This window comes from Arvicola amphibius, chromosome 14, assembly GCF_903992535.2.
Source record: "Arvicola amphibius chromosome 14, mArvAmp1.2, whole genome shotgun sequence".
Classification (NCBI taxonomy): domain Eukaryota; kingdom Metazoa; phylum Chordata; class Mammalia; order Rodentia; family Cricetidae; genus Arvicola; species Arvicola amphibius.
In genome coordinates this window covers 49,822,210-49,842,397 of record NC_052060.1, presented here as the reverse complement: position 1 = coordinate 49,842,397, position 20,188 = coordinate 49,822,210, and positions in this window count along the sequence as shown.

Genomic DNA, 20,188 nt, shown 5'->3' with positions numbered 1-20,188 from the left:
GCTGGCCTCCCCGTGGATTTATTTTTATCTAACAATTGGATAGGAGATACTGTACAGAGCTGTGACCTCCCCCGCCCCACGATTAGAATTGCTTTACTAATAAAATGCCTCTGTCGTGACCTCCCCAGGTCTTCTGACTCTTATTGCTTGGGTGGCACGAGAGGCTAAGGCATGGCTTCTTTTAGCAGCACATTTGCATAAGTTGATCTGAATGATCCCCATGCGCTTCCACGACTCCAGGGCTGGCCTGTCATCTCAGAGAAGCCTGGGGTAGTCAGCCCAAAGAGATCAAAACTCAAGAATTAACTAGTCTTCATAAAACGAGAACATCTCCAGGAACAGTAAAACAAATGATTATCATTTCGTCTTGGCGTTGGACTATGCCAAGCTAGAGAAAAGCAGAGCTCTCAAACGTTGACAATCTGGTATATTGAAGTATGACCATTATTTTTTTATTTTCCACATTTCTGGTCCAAAGACAGTTCTGAGTAATTGATTCCCATAATGAGCTATGGTTCGTTAGTCAATTTAATTTATAATTGAATTGGATGGATGTAACTCTGTGTAAAATTGTCTCTGAAGAATCTGTTTTGTTCGTCTGTTCAACTTCTGACAGGGATGGAAGAAAATCTAAATTATTCCCTCCTGCAATGGGGAAAAAATTCAGAGTCTCAGCTTCCCCGGTGAAATTAAGAGAAAAAAATATTTTTAATAGTTGCCATGCAAAAATATTATGGCTTTACTAAAATTTATACAAGTGTGTCAATTAACACATTCATGGCAAGGACAGTGGATTTGGGAGTCTGTGGAAATGCCTGAGGCAAAGACCTTCCTGAGTCCCGGGAAGCTTCTTCATTATTAGAATGAGCACCAGGTCTCCCGGCATCTATCATCATTGGTTATTGACAAAGATTGTCCTATTGCTACATAAATACACCAGGAAAACAATAGCTCTGATTCTGCAGGTGTTGTGCAATTACCACAACTTGTATTTTCTATACATTTTCAATAATGCTATAATTTGGGAAACAATTATTAAAATAATCATGTAGCATTTTCATTTTTCTTTCAGTTTGAAAGCCTGTCAGGGAAATTTGAACTTTAATTGTGAACAATAGGCTTTCGTTTTCGCTCGGAGATTTTCCCCTTCTTCCTGAAGCCCTTCACATTTAAAACTTTTACAACCATCTTAGCACACACTCAAAACAAAGCCATAATTATGTAAAAAGAAATGTTTTACAGTTAATGCCATCTAAGACACTCACCAAGTGCCAAAATGCATAGGATTTTGGTAAAAGGCAATCTGTTCTTTGAGGATAATACATGCAAACTCCTCTTGTGTGAAACCTGAGGCAGGAGGCAGGAATAGTATACTGCCTTAGCTCACACCTATGGAGCTGACTTTGACACTATGCCCAGAAGTGGGTTACAGGCTGTGATTTGAATGCAGCTTAATCATTTTTAGAAGCGAAGGGCCTTTAGGGTACTCTTGTTCCATAAGACTTATTACATCTAAGAAAGATGAAGGCATGGGCTTTATTCTTCCTCGTTAACAATGGTAATGATCCCTAATGATGGACGGTTGTATGAGATGCACGGGCTGGGAAGACAGGCTAGATGGAAACAGCTGTCTCTTCCATTGTCGGGCCTGCTCTTCTGTGGACAAAGAGATCATGGATTCCCAGACTCCAATGGAGAAGGCATTATGTCACTGTATGGCCACTGCCATTTCTATGGGCTTTATTTTAATCCCTTGCAAATGTTAAAAATATATATTTTACTTAGTTATAATGATATGAATAAATGAGGTTTAAGTAAGGCGGGTCAGGATATAAAGTCCAAATGTTACAGTTCTCGAGAGGTGAATCTCGCACAGCGTCTCTTCGTCCCTGTGCCGTCTGTTCTTTCCCCCGTCCTTTGCAGGGTTTTAGCTGTTGTTTTTTTAATTACTGACACAGACAGAAGATATTTTATTTGGAAAAATATTGTCCAAATGAGCCACATTCAAGTTTATCACTCTGATTGCACACCAAATGGGTCCTGGCTTTATTGGGTAAACAAAATCAGCAGAGATCTCTGAAACTCATAATTGTAGCATCCCTCCCCAGGGATTTTCCGTAGGACTCATCCTTTATGTAAGTCAGGTATGTAAAATGGATTGGAAGTGAACCCAACAAAATATTCAAAGCCACATCCATCATGCCTGCACAATGCTAAGTTCAATGGGGATGACTCCAGCACCCAGATAAGCGGTGTCACACTAACTTATGCTCCATGGCAGCGGAGCCCGCTGTGATCAATCACCCCCTAACCCGCCCGAGTTATAGGTTTGCTTTAGTCCTGAAAGTCTTGAGTGAACTTGGAAAACTATTGTTTTTATCTAAAGTATTAGATCAATACCTGTGATCAATAAGCATTTATTTCCCACTAAAGAGGACAATGGCCACTGGGATCCTGAGATGTTCTCATAGAGAAAAATGTCGGGTTGAGTAGGAGATTATTAATACATCAAATTTTAGCCGGGCGGTGTCTTGAATGTCTCCTTGAGACTGACACTCGAAGAAGAGGGGGAGCTCCTTGCTTCAAGAGAGCTGTTTCTTTGTTAGACTTTCCGTGAACGCGTCAGAACTTTGTGTACCGATGGGTTCTGTCGTTTCAATCCTCAGCCAATAAAAATTGAAAGCATTACTTATCGACGATTTGGCCTTGTAATATTTTCTAAGGTGTCTTGTTATAAAAACACATTATAAAGTGTGAGCCAACCTTGCAAATGATATTAATAACATCATAGTGGGAGACCAGGGCTCTACGCCTGCGCCCACGCTCACCTAAAGTTGTGCAAACACTTAGGGGGTCCTGCTTCTAGCTCATGGCATCAGGGAAGGGGGACAGTTTGAATACCGTTGACAGGGATCCCTCTTCTGGAACTGGACCCTGGCTTTCGCAGTAACATTGTTACCCAGTTCATCCAGCCAGGAGGCCGGGCCTCCCATTTCACTGCTTTCAGAATTGCCAGTCCATTGTTTTAGCTATTAAGAGACGATCTAACAGAGTTATCGCCTCACTGCCCCACAGTTTTCGCTGAAGATTCCAGGCTGTCTGTTAATTCAGGGGACTGCCTCCCACCAGAGGGCTAGCCTGAATGAAAGATGATTGAGAAGTGGGTATGAATGTGAATGGGCCCCGTCAAGCAGAGCTGCAAATGTCCTGCTTTGAAAATGTTGGGAGAGAGGATGCAAACAAGGTAGAGACTAGGGGAACTCCCCAGTCTGTGTACCTCCAGAAGCGACATACTTTAAGTGCATTCAACTGAGTAGTACTCTTGATAAAAAAAAATTCCTCTTATCAGGCACTGATCCATATCATCTTACAAATACATGAACTGTACACTAGCACATGGGCATATATGTATATGTATGTATATATATATATATATATATTTAAAAGCTTCAGTAGCAATGTCCAAAGTATAGTTTAATCATGGATGATAGTGAAGATGAATATCTTTTAAATTTTTTAAAAAATATTTTTGGTTGACTCATTGTCATCTAAAATTGTATTGGCTTTATTGAGGAAAAGGCATGAAGACAAGCGGAGATGGGGAGATGAACGTGATTCATCTATGTTGTGTCCACCATATTAAAATGTCACATGGAAGCCCACATGTCTGCGGAATTAAAATGGCTAGTTTAACAAAGTAAATTTAAGCATGTGGCCTTGAAGGAGTAGAAGCTTGTGCTTTTGTGACTGACATTGTTTGCAAACTGCACAGATTTTGCAGTCCGTGCTAATTTCAATCTTCAGGTTCCACAGCAACTTTAAGACACAAGGGGTCTGTCTTGCGAACCTAACACAACTGAAACCACATAATGGCCCGTGAACCTTTTTAGTAGTGCGAGGAATGGCATTCTTGGCATATACTAACCCTCCCTCCCTCACGGTGCAAGGATTATCTCCCCACTTAAGCTTTCTGATCAGGGTAGACATGAGTGTCAACGCACAGGATAAATGTAGCTAAGGTTGACCTTGTATATGAATATAAGTGAGTTTTCCGTGATTTTTTTCTGCATAACAAAGGCTCATCTTGTACAGCTTGTTTTGGAGATCTCTGTGTTAGTGTTTCATGGGAACATTCAGATGCTCTCTGGAGAATGTCACCCGACATGAACATGCATGAGACCACACGCTATCATCCTACCTCTCACTGTCAGGAATATCACTCCCACACTCTGGCTCTGTCTGAACCTTTCTGTCTGCTTACTCTGTATTTACTGAAAATGATCAGTAAGCTTTAGTATTCAGTGTATCTGTCCGTACGGAATGGGATGGGGAGGGGTCTAATGGGAAAATTGCAGACAGAAACTGCAATTAGATGTGATGTCAGAATGATTGGCCGTGATGTCAGTACGCACGAGGGAAGCGGTCACCAGGATGTGCCAGGCCAGGAAAAGCTCCTTAGAGAAAGTGATGTGGAAGTTGAGGCCTTCAAAACCAACGGGACAAGTCTCAAGATGAGAGATCAAGTGGCTTAAAATCTAAAGAATGTCCTTGATGGCTGGCCATGTGGAAAGCAACAGAGTGTGCAATCAGGCAAAGAGAGGCTACACTAAACAAGGCTCTGTGTGTCTACATATTTCTTTAGTCTTGAAGTGAACTATGAGAGAGAAAGCCCGAGGTGACCCTAAAAGGAGCAGAGATGGGTAGAATTTGGAGAAAAGTTGCCAGAGCGCTTTCAATGTGCAGAAGCACATATTTCATGTGGAGAAAGCACCTCACATGGGGCCGGGTAGGTACACACACTGAATAAATGCCTCTTAGCTGACCTAGTTTTTCTTTTAACTTAAGAAATCTTCCCACAACTCAATAGTTGGCTTTTATATCATTGGCTTACTTTTCTCTATATGAAAATTTTTGGTGTCTCCCTCTTCCTTTGAGGTGTGTATGCCTGTATGAGTTAAGCTTATTTATTTGAATTTTCAAATGTTTGGTTTGCCTCACTAGAGCCATCAAAAACAATAATCCTCTATTTTAAAAACTATGATGAGCATTATTGGAGTGTGGTTACAGTACCTTTACTTAATCTTCACCAAGGTAAATTTTTTGGTAAATTCTTTATTAAGCATTAAGCATCAAATATATCTTCAGATTGTGTAGACACAAGTGAATGCTTCACTCACTGTGTTGTCAGTGATCATGAAAATAATTTGCCTGTGTCAACAGTATATGTGCAGAAAAGTTTAGAGAGATTTTCTAAATATCCTTTCTTTGATATCTTCTGACACCATTTTGTTGAAGGGAAGCAGCCCCAGAATTTCCTGTCCTTTGTCAGTCTTGGATCAAAAAGTACCCAAAAGGATACAGATGTGAAGTTTTCCATTCACAGGGAGAAAAAATGAGCTCGAGGAAATTGTCTTAAAGGGTCAGGTGATGTCTGAGTCAGTAGAGCGCTTGTTGTGTTAGTGTAAGGACCTGGGCTTGATCTCCTGAACACAGATCAAACTGGGCACAGAGGCACATATGTGTAACTCTGGTGCTAGAGGCCAGGATGTGGGGAGACAGGAGGATCTCTGGGGATTATTGGCCTGCCATCCTAGCTGCATAATCAAGTTCTAAGCTCAGCAAGAGACCCTGACTCAAAAACAAAAATAAAAACGAGGTGGCAAGTGGTAGAGAAAGAAACCTGACGTTGATCTCCGGCCTCCGTATGCCTGTGCTCGTATGTGCGTGTATACGACACACAATACCGACACACACATATAATGAACTAAAGGTCAGAAAACTATCTTTAAGTTGTCAGAAGACTAACATAAGCCTCATATTTAAAGGAAAATGCCCTCACCGTTGAGAGGATAAAGGGACAAATGCAATACAAATCTAGCTGTATTTTAGGCATTCCATCACACGCAGAAACGGGTGGCATACTCTCGTTTCTGGACACACTGCTGCCTGCTGTGCAGAAATTAAACATTGCATGAAGCAGGTATTTAGAATGCCCATCAGAAAAAAAGATTAAAAACTGTAAATCTTCAGCTCATGAGGCCTAGACAGAACCTGGCAAAACGCCTGTTCTGTATCGCCTTCCTACTGCTGAAGAAGCAAACTCCACCATGGCCAGGCAAACGACACGCACGGCTTTGGCACAGTAATCTTTCATTCTCTTTTCCTTTCTCCATGAAAGGAGCTGATACCTCAGTCCTCTCCTCTTTTGTGACTTGTGCTCTTATTCTCAAAGAACAGAGCTGGACTCCAAGACCCAAGAGTGGGGGGTGGGTGGGTAGGAAGCCACTGAAGGAAACTGTTTCCGAGTAAGAAGAGAGCCTTTTCTGATGGTGTTGGAGGATGTCCCTGTGGAGATGTTAGAAGAAACTCTCAGTTGTGGGGTGAATCACCTGTACCTGTCAAGTTTGCGGTGCTGGAATTCTGCCTCCCTCAATGACTTTATTGAAATAAGAAATGATTTTGTTCCAAACAAAAAGCATGCCTCCCTTCCCAGCCTGTGGTTCTGCTTAGCAAGCCTGACAATGCATCGGAGAGGCAGCCATAATTTACAGCGGGCATTTGAGAGCTAAGGGTATATAATTTGGAAGAGCTGTTTTTTTTTGTGTACTTTGTCAAGTTATAGCTTATCTCTGACTTTTATGTGTGCGTTCCCTTTTGGGTGCATTTTCATCCAATACCCTTGCAGATTTATACATGTAATATAACCTAGAGAATGATGAACGGTATGCAATACTGGGATTGTTGGTGCTATCCATTTACAATAATAAAAAGTTAAAAAGACAAAATGTAATGATAATAGTAAACAAAAAACATCAACGCTTTTCTAACTTTTCATCCTGACTTCTCCTTCTCTGGGGTTTCCTCTGGTGGGAAGCAGTTGGCTGTCTTAAACCCTCTGTCCTTCTACCGTCACTTCCACGCTTCCCTTCCTATTGTGAACCTGTAGGTTTCTCAGCCCTCAAACATATCCTCTCATTTTCATATTTGTGACAAGCTACCTTTTTGTAGATGCATATGGGGGTAGGTGTGGGTGAATGTGTATGTGTGTCATATTCAGGAGTGAGTGAGTGTGTTTGTGTGTGTGTGTATGTGGGAGAGAGCGAGAAAGAGAGAGAGGCAGGCAGGCAGGGAGACAGACAGACAGACAGACAGACTCCATATGTAGTTCTGGTTGGCCTGTAACTCACTATAGACGAGACTGTCCTGGAGCTCACAGAGGTCTTCCTGCCTCTGCCTCCTGCAGACGTGGATAAGGTACCCATGATGCAGGGTACCTTATTTATTTATTCTTTTAGAAACATTTTACCACTGTATCTGGGGCTCATCCACTCACTGGCCAGCAAGCCCTAAGGTATGCCTATCCCTACCCTAGGATATCACACGAGAGCTGCCATACCCACTTTTTCTTTTCTAAGAGGTTTCCAGGATTCAAACTCAGGTCCTCGTGATGCTAACCCATCTGCTCAGCCCCGTTCCTTTCACTCCATTGTCCACTCTGCTTTCTGCTCCCTCCTCCTCTTTCTCTTCCTTCTGTGCTCTCCTCCTTTGTCTTTCCACATCTGTAAATTATCTTTACTATCTTCTTTACTTTGTTTCTTTCTTCTAAAATGCACTCCATTGTTAGGTCGAATCTGGAAATGCTTAAGTGTAACTTGCCTTTGTCCTTGGAACACTGAGAACACAAGGAAAGTACAAGGTGCAATAGTTCATGAAGAAAATTTAACAGTAAATATACCACCCAGTATTCGAACAAGACTCTAGATCAGGTTGACTCACACGCCTAGAAATGTGTGGACACTGGACCTGCATGGCTTGCAGGAAGGAACCCCTAGATCATATCGTGTTATTTTATCGCAGCTCGTAAACATCCTAGAATTCTATTAGAATCCACTAACTCTTATGAGCTCATCAAATGTGCTTACAGTCTTAGAATGCTGTGTGGTGTGGTCTCGCAGGTTTTCATCAATGCTGCCGATGACACTAGAGGAAAGTGGAAAATCAGGTGTATGTTAGAGTTGGAAGTTAGCACAGATGCAATCAGAGTATTTGATTTCAAGTCCATGGTCCAAAATTAGGCACCCTGTAAAGCATTATCAGAGGAATTCAGTAAATTATTTGGCTTATTTGGGTAGCTAAATACAGACGGCCCACTAAGAAGTCACTACTCTTATTTGCTTGGTTTTGAGTTAAAAAGTAATAGGTGGCGAGGCACAGACATTGCTAAACCAAGAGCGGGCTACTAGACTCTCTTTTATTTGTAAACTCGATTGGTAGAGCTGCTGCACTGGCCACCTAAAAACTGTTCCAGGGAGAAGCGTGTCCTCATTTCATGGAGAGAGAATACTGTGTGCTTGAAATTTATCTTGATCACTCAAGCTCACCGCTGCCTCTGTTGTAGTCACTGGTTCTAAATCCCTCCCCACAGGCCGGGAGTAGTGTGTTGTCTGCATTGTGCACGCTCTGGGGGCAGTCCCATAGTGCCAAGCACAGCTCTCACGCTAGCTTTGCCTCCTCCAGCAAGCTCCTGCTATTCTGTTTGACTGCAGATCTGTCCTGCTCTGGGTGACTTCCTCGCTTTCCAATCCAGAGTTAGACGTAGCTATTCCTGTCCAGGCTACGCCGTGCTTCCAACGGAGAGAAAACAGAAGAGAGATGGCGACGGTACTTGTAAAGTCCTTTAAGTTTTTACCTGTAATGTTAAACATGATGTAAGCTCCCAGGTAATTGGCCAAACCTAGTCACATGATCAAGACTAAGCCTAGGTAGACAGAGTTCACATCCCCCAAGAAAGAAGCTGCAGTTGCATGGCAACAGAATGAGCGTAGAATAGTCTTACAGGGAAAGGGAGAGAAAGACAGGGACAATATGATTTCCATACATAATAAAAGCTATTGAAATGAATTATAGCCAGGAGAATAAAATTATTAGTATATTCTCTTGAGACTGAATAGACAGGAGATAGTTTTAAGAACTTTTTCTTTGTTTAGCTTCCTCAGCAAGATTCTCCCATTTATCAGTGGAGTTGAAGAACATTATCTGATTGAGTACTTAGCATTAATTCAATACAATAGTTAAATACGTGATCAGGAAACGGTTAAAGCAAAGACGATATGTTACAGGGAGAATTAGAGGGCTTTCTTTCCTTTAGGTTCCAGATAAAACTTCTTGGTGGAGTCCTTCGGATTCAAACTTGTCCAAAGCCAGACTCCCATTTTCTAGAGTTACCATGGAGGGGAGACTATATGAATTTATAAATTGTCTTTCTGATAACATACGCCAACTTTCACTCAGATAAGGGCAACAGCTCACATTGTTACTATAACCATGGCTGATGAAGACTCAGGACCTCACTGAACTTGCCTGACGTCCCCGAGGAGAGCCCAAGAATCTCCGTCTCTAAGCAGGCAGTACACTTTGCCCACGGGTTCTTGGCAGAATCTTTCTCATCTTTCCAATCCCGTGAAGGCTGGGGTTCTTATGTAGGCTAGGAACTTGTGTTTGCTGCGGGACTTTGTTAAAGTCAAGCATTTGCAGATAGCAAAGCTGAAGCCTCAACAGTGAGCAGATTAGATTGGATAAAAGGAAATGGCCAACTGGCCTAAATCCCTGTAGACAAGCATGTGTGATGTGAGAGATGAGAGCTGAGGTCAGTAGAGACGTAACTCAATTTCCAAGTGCAGGCCAACTTTAGTCCCCCTCAGGTCTCTATTGGAATTCTATTTCTATGTTGGTAGCTCATTCTCTATGACACACCCATATTTAAATTATTTAGTTAATGCTCTAGATTTTATTATGCAGCATGCTAAATTATTTACCTCTTTATCTTGAAGGTATCTGAATTTACAAAGTCATTTTCAGTCTGACTACAAAATTTTGAAATGGATAATGCTTAAATAACATTTATTGCATGCCCAGGTGGCCAGCGAAGGATGTCACCAGGCAAATAATTTCCTTTCTGGAGATGTTTTAGAGCTGCTTTAGCTGGTTCCCACCTGCATGAACCCTTGTACACAGCGAGGGTTCAGTAAAAGTATTTACCGAATTGACATAGGAGAGCTAAGGACAGGTATTGGGGAAGGGTCAGAAAGACTAACTCACACAGTCAGAAATCCAGACTGATCACCAACTGAATACATCTGAAGAACTCATTAAAAACCAGGGGAAATGCAGGAGAACATTTCTCCCCTACTCCATTACTCTGTGGGAAATATAAATGAAATAGATCATTTACATAACGGCATAATGTGCCTAGATATAACAGATTATTTGCATAACTGCATAATGCCACTAATCAGGGAAAAAGCCTTAAATATTTCTGGGATATGAACATACAGAATTATATAAGGTATGCATATCAACCAATAATCAGGGCCTTCTCTTTTTTGCAACTCGTATCCTGATAAGGAGAAACACATCCACAGGAATAAATGAACCTCCCCAGCACCAGGCATTGAAAGCTGGGCATGTTGGGGTGAAGTCAGACTGCATGGTCTGAGTTCAGTTTCTTCAAACCTGTTTTTTTTCCCCATGCATCAGGAGCAACTAATAGAGACCTGTACTCATGAAAGCACAAAGGTAAAACCCCTTGAAAGTAATTTTTAGGTGAGTGACGAAGAAGGAAAGACTAGACTGCTCACACAGGTATCTGTGCCTGCTCTGTCCTGTTAATGATGATAGCGTTTCAAGGCACTAGCCAGATAAAAGGAGGAAAAAAAGGCAGTGCAGTTTCGTGATAATAATCTTTTCTCTCCCATCATCAGAGCAGCTACACCCTGTTATATATTTATCTTAGTGCTAAGGTTCCTCAACATGTATAACTCCACTGAGTTCATTATATTTTTTAATGTATCTCAGATTCATTTCAGATCCTGATTTCCCAGCGCAAAGTAAAGTAACAAATATATAATTATTCTCATAAATAACTCGGCACCTTATATTTCAAACAAGTTTTCCCAGAAGGCACAAGTGCCCTATATTAAATTCTTTTAAGTGTAAGTTGATTAAGGTAAAAATTAGTTGTTATTACCTTATGGACATTTTCAGTTTAGGAGCAATTCAAAGTCAGGTCTATCCCAAGTCCATTTGTTGCAGCCCACAGGTATAATCATCAGGAAAATTAATAATCATGTTCAGTATGACTATAAATCATTGTGGTTTAGGCAATTAATTTCTGTAGAAAAAATGAAGGATCTATAAGCGTTATTAAAGTGCAAGGAACATGATGTAGGGCTTCTAGTTTCAGTATGTGAATATGGTGTCATTGGAGGAGGCAGGGACACTGACGATCCTGGGTAAACAAGGGGGGTGACTTTAGCAGTCTATAAATGCAGTTTTCAGTGCACTCAGTGCCGAGTGTCCGAGTCAGATGGAGTGGAGTCACTCCTTTTTAATAAAGGCAGAGGGCAACATTAGAAGTAAACAAACTGAGGGTATTTGAATGAGACTACACTCATGGCTTGGCAAATTATCTCAAGAGGCAGAGTCCAAGGAATGCTGTTTGCGAAACTGTTTCCTGTAAGACTTCGTTGACTCTGGTCTGTCTGGTCAGTGTGCAAAGTGAGACCTGGGGAAGAAAGTTCCCTAGTGAAAGACAGCAGCATCCCTCGGACCATCATCCAGTCACTTATTTTCTCCTTTAACCTTCACAGCGTCAACGATGTATGATTATGTTAATAGATGGGGAAATATGCTTTGCTCAGAGAGCTCATGCAGTCTGTGAAATAAAGGTCAGTCTCAGCTGATCGCCAAAGTTTAACGTTTGCTTTCCAAATCTCATTCTTTTTATCTACTCTTCGTCTCCATTTTCTATAAGATTCTTCTCTTTATGTTTCTGTAGTATGTTTTCCCTTCTCTGATGTTTGCCTCAATGTCTATGCTGTTCCCTGCTGCGTCTCCAGTCCCCTATGATGCCCTTGGACATTTCATGGTCAGTTAATGGTCCTTGGGCTCATGACTCTGCAGTGGTGGCCTTGGTTGATGCAGCAATTTAAAGAAGGATGTCTTTATTTTTCTGGTTTTAGGCATTCTGTGTTCCCCAGGCTATCCTTAGCATGTGACCTTCTTTGTCCCACCACATCTAACTTGATTAGTTTCTAGTCTAAGAAGGCCACATCATAGCTTTCTTTGTGTACTGTATTTTCTGAGGCATGCTAAGAACAGGAGGGAGAAAGAAAGACAAGAAGATTGGAAGGAAAGGATAGGAAAGAAGAACGAAACAGAGAAAGAAGGAGAAAGTTGCAGAATGACTCCTCACATTATGGAAGCTTTGCCTCTTTCCAGAAGAGTCACCGTAGGTTCCATACATAGCAAAGTGGCTTTAAACACTGAATACTCTTTGATTTGTGTGTCTTTTAGGAATCATTCATGGCATAAAGTGAGCTGCTCCTGACTGCATTGTACAGCATCCCATTTTACAGAACACAGTGCATGTTTAATAATGCTTTTACTTATCTCATTTGACTTTGGACAGTGGTCTTATTTCTGTCACACAAAAAGGGACTTAAAGCCCAGGGGATCAAGTGTCTTATTTCAGTGACACAATGAAGGAGGAGGACAGGAACTCAAACTCAGTTCTTGTGACTCCCTAACTGTGGTTTCTTAAATAGTGACACAAACTTCTCCTTTGAGATCGCTGCCTCTTTAGGTGAGGCATTAACACAGTTTGTGTGCTCTTATTTCTGTTGAATTTTCTCTAGTTAATGGGGTCAAAGCTCTCCCCATTACTCAATCTGATGGGTTCTGTCTAAACTTGCTTTACCTGATTACTGCACACCCCTAGCACCTGGATAACACCTCCCTCTTCAAATTCCTTCTTTTTTTCCAGCAACCCTTTTCTTTCTTCTTTCTCCTTAAACATCTCAGAAAATTCTTTCTCTTTCGCTGACTGGTTCACCCTTCCCTCCCCATGTTTTTAAATGATAACTATTTTGGTTCATTTCTACATAAGCATCTAACCCATTATGTTTCTGCTCCCAGAGTCAGCTATTGCTCAGTGATGATGCTTGTATATTCACACCTCTGGTCCAGATGTCTCCTTTTAGTGCTGTGTCTGTAGTTTCAGTTGTTAAATGAGTATATCTATTGTAACATTACATAGGCAAGTGAAACCCAGTTTTATCCTAAGTTAAAGTTCTCATCTTCACAAAGTTGTTTTTCTGATGACCTCCTCCCTTAGTGAACAGTGGCAGCAGTGAGAGCCCAACAACTTTCTACTGGAAGAAATCAGCCTTCAACCAAGTTGCCTCACCAAGTTCCACTGGACCTACATCCATCCCTTCCTCTCTCCCCTCTCTGGGGTTTATTCAGTCTGTGTCCTCATCGCTTGTACTCAAACTGTTGCAACAGCTGTTTAATCATTTTCCCAGCGGCAGAGGCCCATTGACACAAGGCAACTGCAGCAAACATATGAGACCCTGGTTTTAGCAACAGCACCTAGCTCTGCTGTGTCTTTCTATGCCTGACCAGGAAGACTCAACAGCGATTGCGAGGAACATAACATAATTAGACACCAGCTTTTCTCACATCTATGCCTGAGTCCAAGTCAGCTCCTAGACATGCAGCTACTGTGGTCCACAAATGCCCTGCCCCCTTGTCTTCCCAGCGCATCGTATTTCTAAGCATTGTAATGATTTTCTGTCTCCGTTCTACTATATATGTCAGTATTCAAGAGACCCTGTCATCTTTACTGACTGACAAGCATGAGAGAAGTATATATAGAAGTATATATAGTTGTCAGTCAGTACCCCTGCAGAGACAAAAGGCACAATTAAGCTGCATAGTCAAGGACTGAATTAAGGGAACATTAACTAAAAGTGGACAGACTTTAGGAAGAAAAGGTCATAGGGCATCTCAGCTGGTAACTCAAAGGAACAACCAATCACCTCTTGGCTGATGGGGTGAGAAGGGGATTTATCAGGGAGTACAGAGCTGCAGGACAAGCTTTTGGGAAGTTAACGCCTATGGCAGAGATAGTTATCTTGCTGCAGAAACCAAGCTAGGGAAGAAGATGGGAGGGTGATGCCCTGACCCCACTGTCCTCTTGCTGCCAAGTTACCCCTCATTAGTCTAGCTGAGGTACAAATAAGGCAGTGTGAGATCACATGGGTAGGGTTGATGGGCCTCACAAATCAACTTCCCAAGCAGGGCAAGGTGGAGAATGTTGGAGCAGATGTGGGAAGCTTATGGAAGATCTCAGTGTCTGGATTGGAAAAGTGGAGGAATCAAGGAATGATTGACCATCCCAACTGTAGTCTAATGCATATACTAAAGCTGTTCCCTTGAATGGTGGTACCCATTGAGAGCCTAGGAATGAAGAACATTGTTGTGGATCCCTGATCCAGTATTGAATCATTGTAGCTGAACACACTGAGTCAGTGGGGTCTCGTATTTATTTTTTTAATTTATAATTTAAAAATTTAGTTTCATAAATTTAAACTAATTTAGTTATTTATTTTGTGTGTGTGTGTGTGTGTGTGTGTGTATACACATAAGCTTGCAGAGATCAGAGAACAACTTGCAAGAGTCTGTTCACTCCTTCCACCATGGGAAGCCTGGGGATTGAACCCAGAACTCAAGTCATTAGGCGTGATGATTCTGGCACCTTCATCTGCTGGACAACCCCCCACCCTAGAAGTGTACATTAAAAAGGAAGCAACTGCTCCAAGTTTACCGAGCTTTCTTCTGGGGTTTTATTGAGTCTCTTCCTGACTCATGTCCCACATATCAAATGAGGTTTAAGCATCCTCCTCCTTTTCCAGGCTCACCACCTTCTGCCAACCAGCCTTGACAGCTTTGCTACTTCTTGCCAGGTGTTTTTATTTTTTCACTTTTAAAAATTATTTATAGCCAGGTATGGTGGTGCACGCCTTTAATCTCTTGGGAAGTAGAGGAAGGTGGATCTCTGTGAATTCAAAGCCAACCTGATCTACAAAGTGAGTGCCAGGACAGCCAAAGCTGTTACACAGAGAAACCCTGTCTCAAATAAATAATAAATAAATAAATAAATAAGATTTATTTAATGTATATAGATGTCTGCATGTCCATCAGAAAAGGCCATTTGATTCCATGAGATGATGATAGTTATAGATGGTTGTGAGCCACCATGGGGGTGCTGGGAACTCAGGACCTCTGAAGTAGCAGCAAGTGGACTTAACCCATGAGCTGTCCCTCCAGGCCCATTGCTCAGCGTTCCTTGTGAGAGGCCATCTTTATCTGAAATCCACAGAAATTATGATATTTACTCTTCCTGCCACCACCCCTCTCTAACCAACCTCTCTGACTGCACACTTCTTCCCTTGCTTAAACCATCTTTCCTTGGATCCTTTAATGGCACCTGATTCGTGTCTTCCTTTTTTTGTTGTTTATTTAAACTCTTCTGCTTTCCAAAGAGAGCCCCTATGCAGATAGCAATCACTTCATTTGGACGGCTGCAATAATTTGAGATGAATTTATTTATACTGTCATTTCTGTATTGCATTATTTAAATTTCTGTTAAGATTGACCTTGGGAACAAGGACTATGGATTTCTTTACTAAAAAAACTCCAGTATCTAGACAATGCAAAGTGGGTAGTGTTTGGTGAGGGCACAACTAATGGGTGAGTGAGAAAAGGGAGACTATAGCACTCGACGATCCGAATGACTGCAGCTGACTAGACACTATAGAATCCAAAGAAAACAACAGTTCAGTTGTAGAACTGCAAAAGAGAAGTCAAAATGCTGATGCTTCTTGCTATAGCCAAGGGCATGGATGGCCACATTAGCCTTCATTGAGTTTACATGGTGTCTCAGACCTGTAATCCCAGAATTTGTGAGCATGAATCAAGAGGCTCACAATGAGATCTCTATGGGTTACATAGAGAGTTTATATACATATATATATGTATATATATATATAAGTTTATATATACACATATATGTATATTTCAATAAATGGAAGCAAATCAACAAATGGAGGGTTTGAATATTAATAGAGTTTCAAGACAGTAACTCATGCATGAGAAGCATTCCATAAATCATGCAAATATTAATTATGACCTACCAAGGCTGCCGTTAGTCATCATCACCTAGATAAAGGAGAGTTAGTTCACGTTGGAAAAATGTCAAATATTTGCCATAAGGGTGGATCATACGAAATGACAGATACTTCCTACTTTCTCTCTTTACTTCTGTGGCTCTTCCTCTGTTGCAGTGTTTCATAGACTGAGACAGCCTCTGGAGAGGAGGTGCAAGGACAGGATCTGGGAAGAAGGTACAGAGAGGCTAGGGAAGGAGGAGCAGGCACCTGGAATTGTCGACATCAGCTCAGTTCTTCTGTAAAGAACTTTACCATGGCGACCTTCCCCTTGTACATGTCTTTTAAACAAAATGCACACACGTTGGAACCCACCGATCTTCAGTGAGCAATTTTATGCTGTTTTTCACAAATATAGATAGATACTCATACAGACCTACTTATCAAGAAATAGGGGTTAACAGGACTTTGCCCTGAGCTCTCTATTAATTCGTTTCTGTTCTTCTGATTCTGGAAATCGCAGATTTCCCTTGTCTGTTCCTGAACTTTATAGAAATGGAAGTATGCATTATATATTTGTTTGTGTCTGGCTTGTGACTCAACATAGTGGCTATGAGCTGCATCCATATTGTGTGTATCAGAAGTTACTCCCTCTAATTGCCGAGGAGTATTACAGTGTATGACTATACTACAACCTGTTTATCTGTTCTCCTACTTGATGACATTTAAATCTCTACAGTTTTGGTTATTATGAAAAAAGCAGCTATAAACATTCTTATACAAATCTTGTTGCATGCATCTGCTTTCATTCCTACTGGGTAAGTCTCTAGGCATGGGATGTAGGTAGGTGTATGTTTTACAGTGTAAGAATTTTTAAACATTTCCTCACCATTGTTAGATTTTATAGTTTTATAACCAATATACAAGATTAACTTGCAGTTACACCACATTCTTGTCAACACTAAGATTTATTTACTTGCGAGAATGTACGCGCACGTGCGCGTGCGCGCGCACCCCTGAATGCATGTCTGTGTACCACGTGTATGCCCACTGCCTACAGAACTGTGAAGTATCATATTTCCGGGAATTGGAGTTACATATGGTTGTGAGCCACCATGTGGGTGCTGGGAAATCAAAGCCTGATCTCCTAGAAGAGCAGCCAGGGCTCTAACCACTGAGCTCTTTCCAGCCCTGTCATAGCCATTCTTACAGGTAGGAGACATCTCACTCCGGTTTACTTATATTTCCTTGATGACCAGTGCTATTTATCACTTTTCATATTCTTATAGACTGTTTCTAGAGTCTAGGTGGGTTTTATCATTATTTTAAAAGGAATGTTTTGTCTTGCTATTGTGAGACACTCCTCTCTCTCCTCAAACTCCTCTCTCTCTGAGTCTCCCCCCCACCTTTCACACACACACAACAAATACACACAAGCATACTCATGCTCACCAAATGTGGAAAGGAAAGAATATTGAGAGAATTACTTTCTTTTCTTTGTTTTCTTTTGAGACAGAGTCTTACTGTGTAGCCTTCAGCTGTCCTACAACCCAATAGGATGCCATAAACTTACTGAAGTTGACCTGCCTCTGCCTGCTATACACGGAGACTGCCAGACCCTAATAATCACACAGAAACTATATTAATTACAACCTGTTTGCTCAATAGTTTAGGTGTATTTCTAGCTAGCTCTTATGTCTTAATTAACTCATTTCTATTATCTTGTATCACCATGAGGCTGTGGCTTACTGGGCAAGGTTTTGGCATCTGATCTCCTGTAGGCAGCTACATGGCATCTCCTTGACTCCACCTACTTCGCTCTCTATATCTCTGTTCAGATTTCCTGTCTGGCTTTCTTCTCCTGCTAAGCCATTGGCTGAAACAGTTTCATTCATTAACAAATAAGAGCAACACATATACAGAAGGACATCTCACATCATATTTATGTAAACAGAGGCTGCTCATTTGTTTTCCAGCTGCCAAGACCTGAATAATCACACAGAAACTATTAATTACAACACTCTTTGGCCTACTAGTCCAGCTTCTTATTAACTAATTCACTTTTAAATTAACCCATTTCTATTATTTTATATTTTAACCACGAGTCTTGTGGTTTGTTACCTCTTGCTTCTTGGCAGCTACTGGCATCTCCTTGACTCTAACATTCTTTTTTCTATGTATCTTTGTTTGGATTCCCACCTGGCTTTACTCTGCTAAGCCAATGGCCAAATAACTTTATCCATCAACCAATACAGACACCTACATCAGCCTCCAAAGAGCTGGGATTAGGGTGTGTGCTACCACACCTACCCTAAGAATCATTTTTTAATAGTGCTGTTTGACATGTAGACAATTTTAGCTTTTATGAAATTCAAAACACTGTTTTTCTTTAATGACTAGTTATTTTGTCGTCCCTCATGGTTAAATCTACAGTCCATCTGAAATGACTATTTATGAGGTACTTTTGATGTGTGGTATACATGTGTGTGTTTATACATTTTAGTGGTGTTGCAGCTCTGCATCTATGGGAGAACATATGGGGGAACTCAAGCACATGCATGAGTACATGTGGAGGCTGAACCACTTTGGATGTCATGCTCAGTTCTGTGATTCATTCCCTTTGAAACAAGGTTTCTCATTGGATGGGAACTCATCAATGAGGACCTGGCTGCCCAGGGAGCCTCGGGGATTCTCTTGTTCATACCATGCCAGCACTGGGATTACAGGCACAGCACCATGCTCTACTTTTTAGGTGGGCTCTGGGGAAACAAACTCAGGTCCTTCTGCTTGTTTGCAGGTGCCTTACTGACTGAGCCATAGCTCCAGTCCCTTGTCAACATCCATCGTATTTTTCATGTTTATTCTTAGATGCCCTAGCACCAAGTTATAGAAAGACTTGTCTTTCCCCTTTGAGTTATTCTGGCGTTCTTGTTGAATAGCCATTGCCCAGGTATGCATTCCTGTGTCTGACTGGGAGTTTCCTCTTCTGTTCTATGGATGGATTTGTGTACTTTTTCAGCATTATCAAGATGTAGTTACTATTTCAGCCTTAGGGAATATCTTTATGTCTGTAGACAAGTAGAACCCTTTAACTTTTATAAGAATTCCCTCCCTTTCAACCTGGTTCTAGTCTTATGTAAATTTTAGAGTCATCTGAAAATGTCTAAAAATCATTTTGCTTCAATAAAAAATGTATTTGCCTATGATTTCATTGAATTTCTAGATCAATTTGGGGAAAATTAACATTCCAATAATATTCATCTCAAATAAAGATATTGACAGTGTTGATAATATTCTTATTTCAAGATAAAAGACTACTGTATTTCTTCATTCATTTAAATCTGGTTTCCTTCAGCAATATTTTATACCATAATATTGTGATGGTCTGATACAGATTTGTTAAATTTATCCTTCAATATATATGTTTTAATGTTATTTTAGATATAATCTTAAAATGTGTTTTTCTAGCTTTTTGTTCTCAATAGAAGCATGTGGGTTTTTATTTGTGTTTTCATCTTAAGAGGCACTGTCAATGATATAATTGATTGTAAAATTTTGACTTAGAAGAACCTGGTGATATAATAGTTACTAACATCACAAATCCCAGACATTAATATCCCTTAGGCAAAGTGAGTACCTTCGACTTTGCAGAACTGGAACTGTCTCTGACCCCTGCCTTCAGAAGGCTTCTGTCCATGTGGTCCTGTGGTCCAGCTCTTTTTCCAAATGTGCTATTGTGGACAGGTTTTTATGATTACATTTTTAACACCGGATATCATACCACATACTTTCATTTATGCTCATGTCCAGAGTTTTAAAGATTTTAGGAAGTCGTTGTATGCAACAATGAGCTAATTTGTTTATTAACTTTTATAAATATTTTATTAGTCTTTATTTTTTCTTTTCCTTTTTCTTTTCTCTTTTAAAAACAATCTTAATTTACTTGCCAATCCAAGTTCCCTCTCCAGCACCTCCTCCCACTCCTCCCACCTCTCTCCACCATAACCCCCATCCACTTCTCAGAGACGATGGGGCCTCCCATGTGGAGTCAACAAAATCTGTCACATCACTGTGGCAGGACCAAGGCCTTCCCCACAGTATCTAGGCTGAGCAAGGTGTCAGCGAGCTCTCACTTGCTCGGGTCAGCTGTTTATATGTGTATCCCCACCATGGTCTTG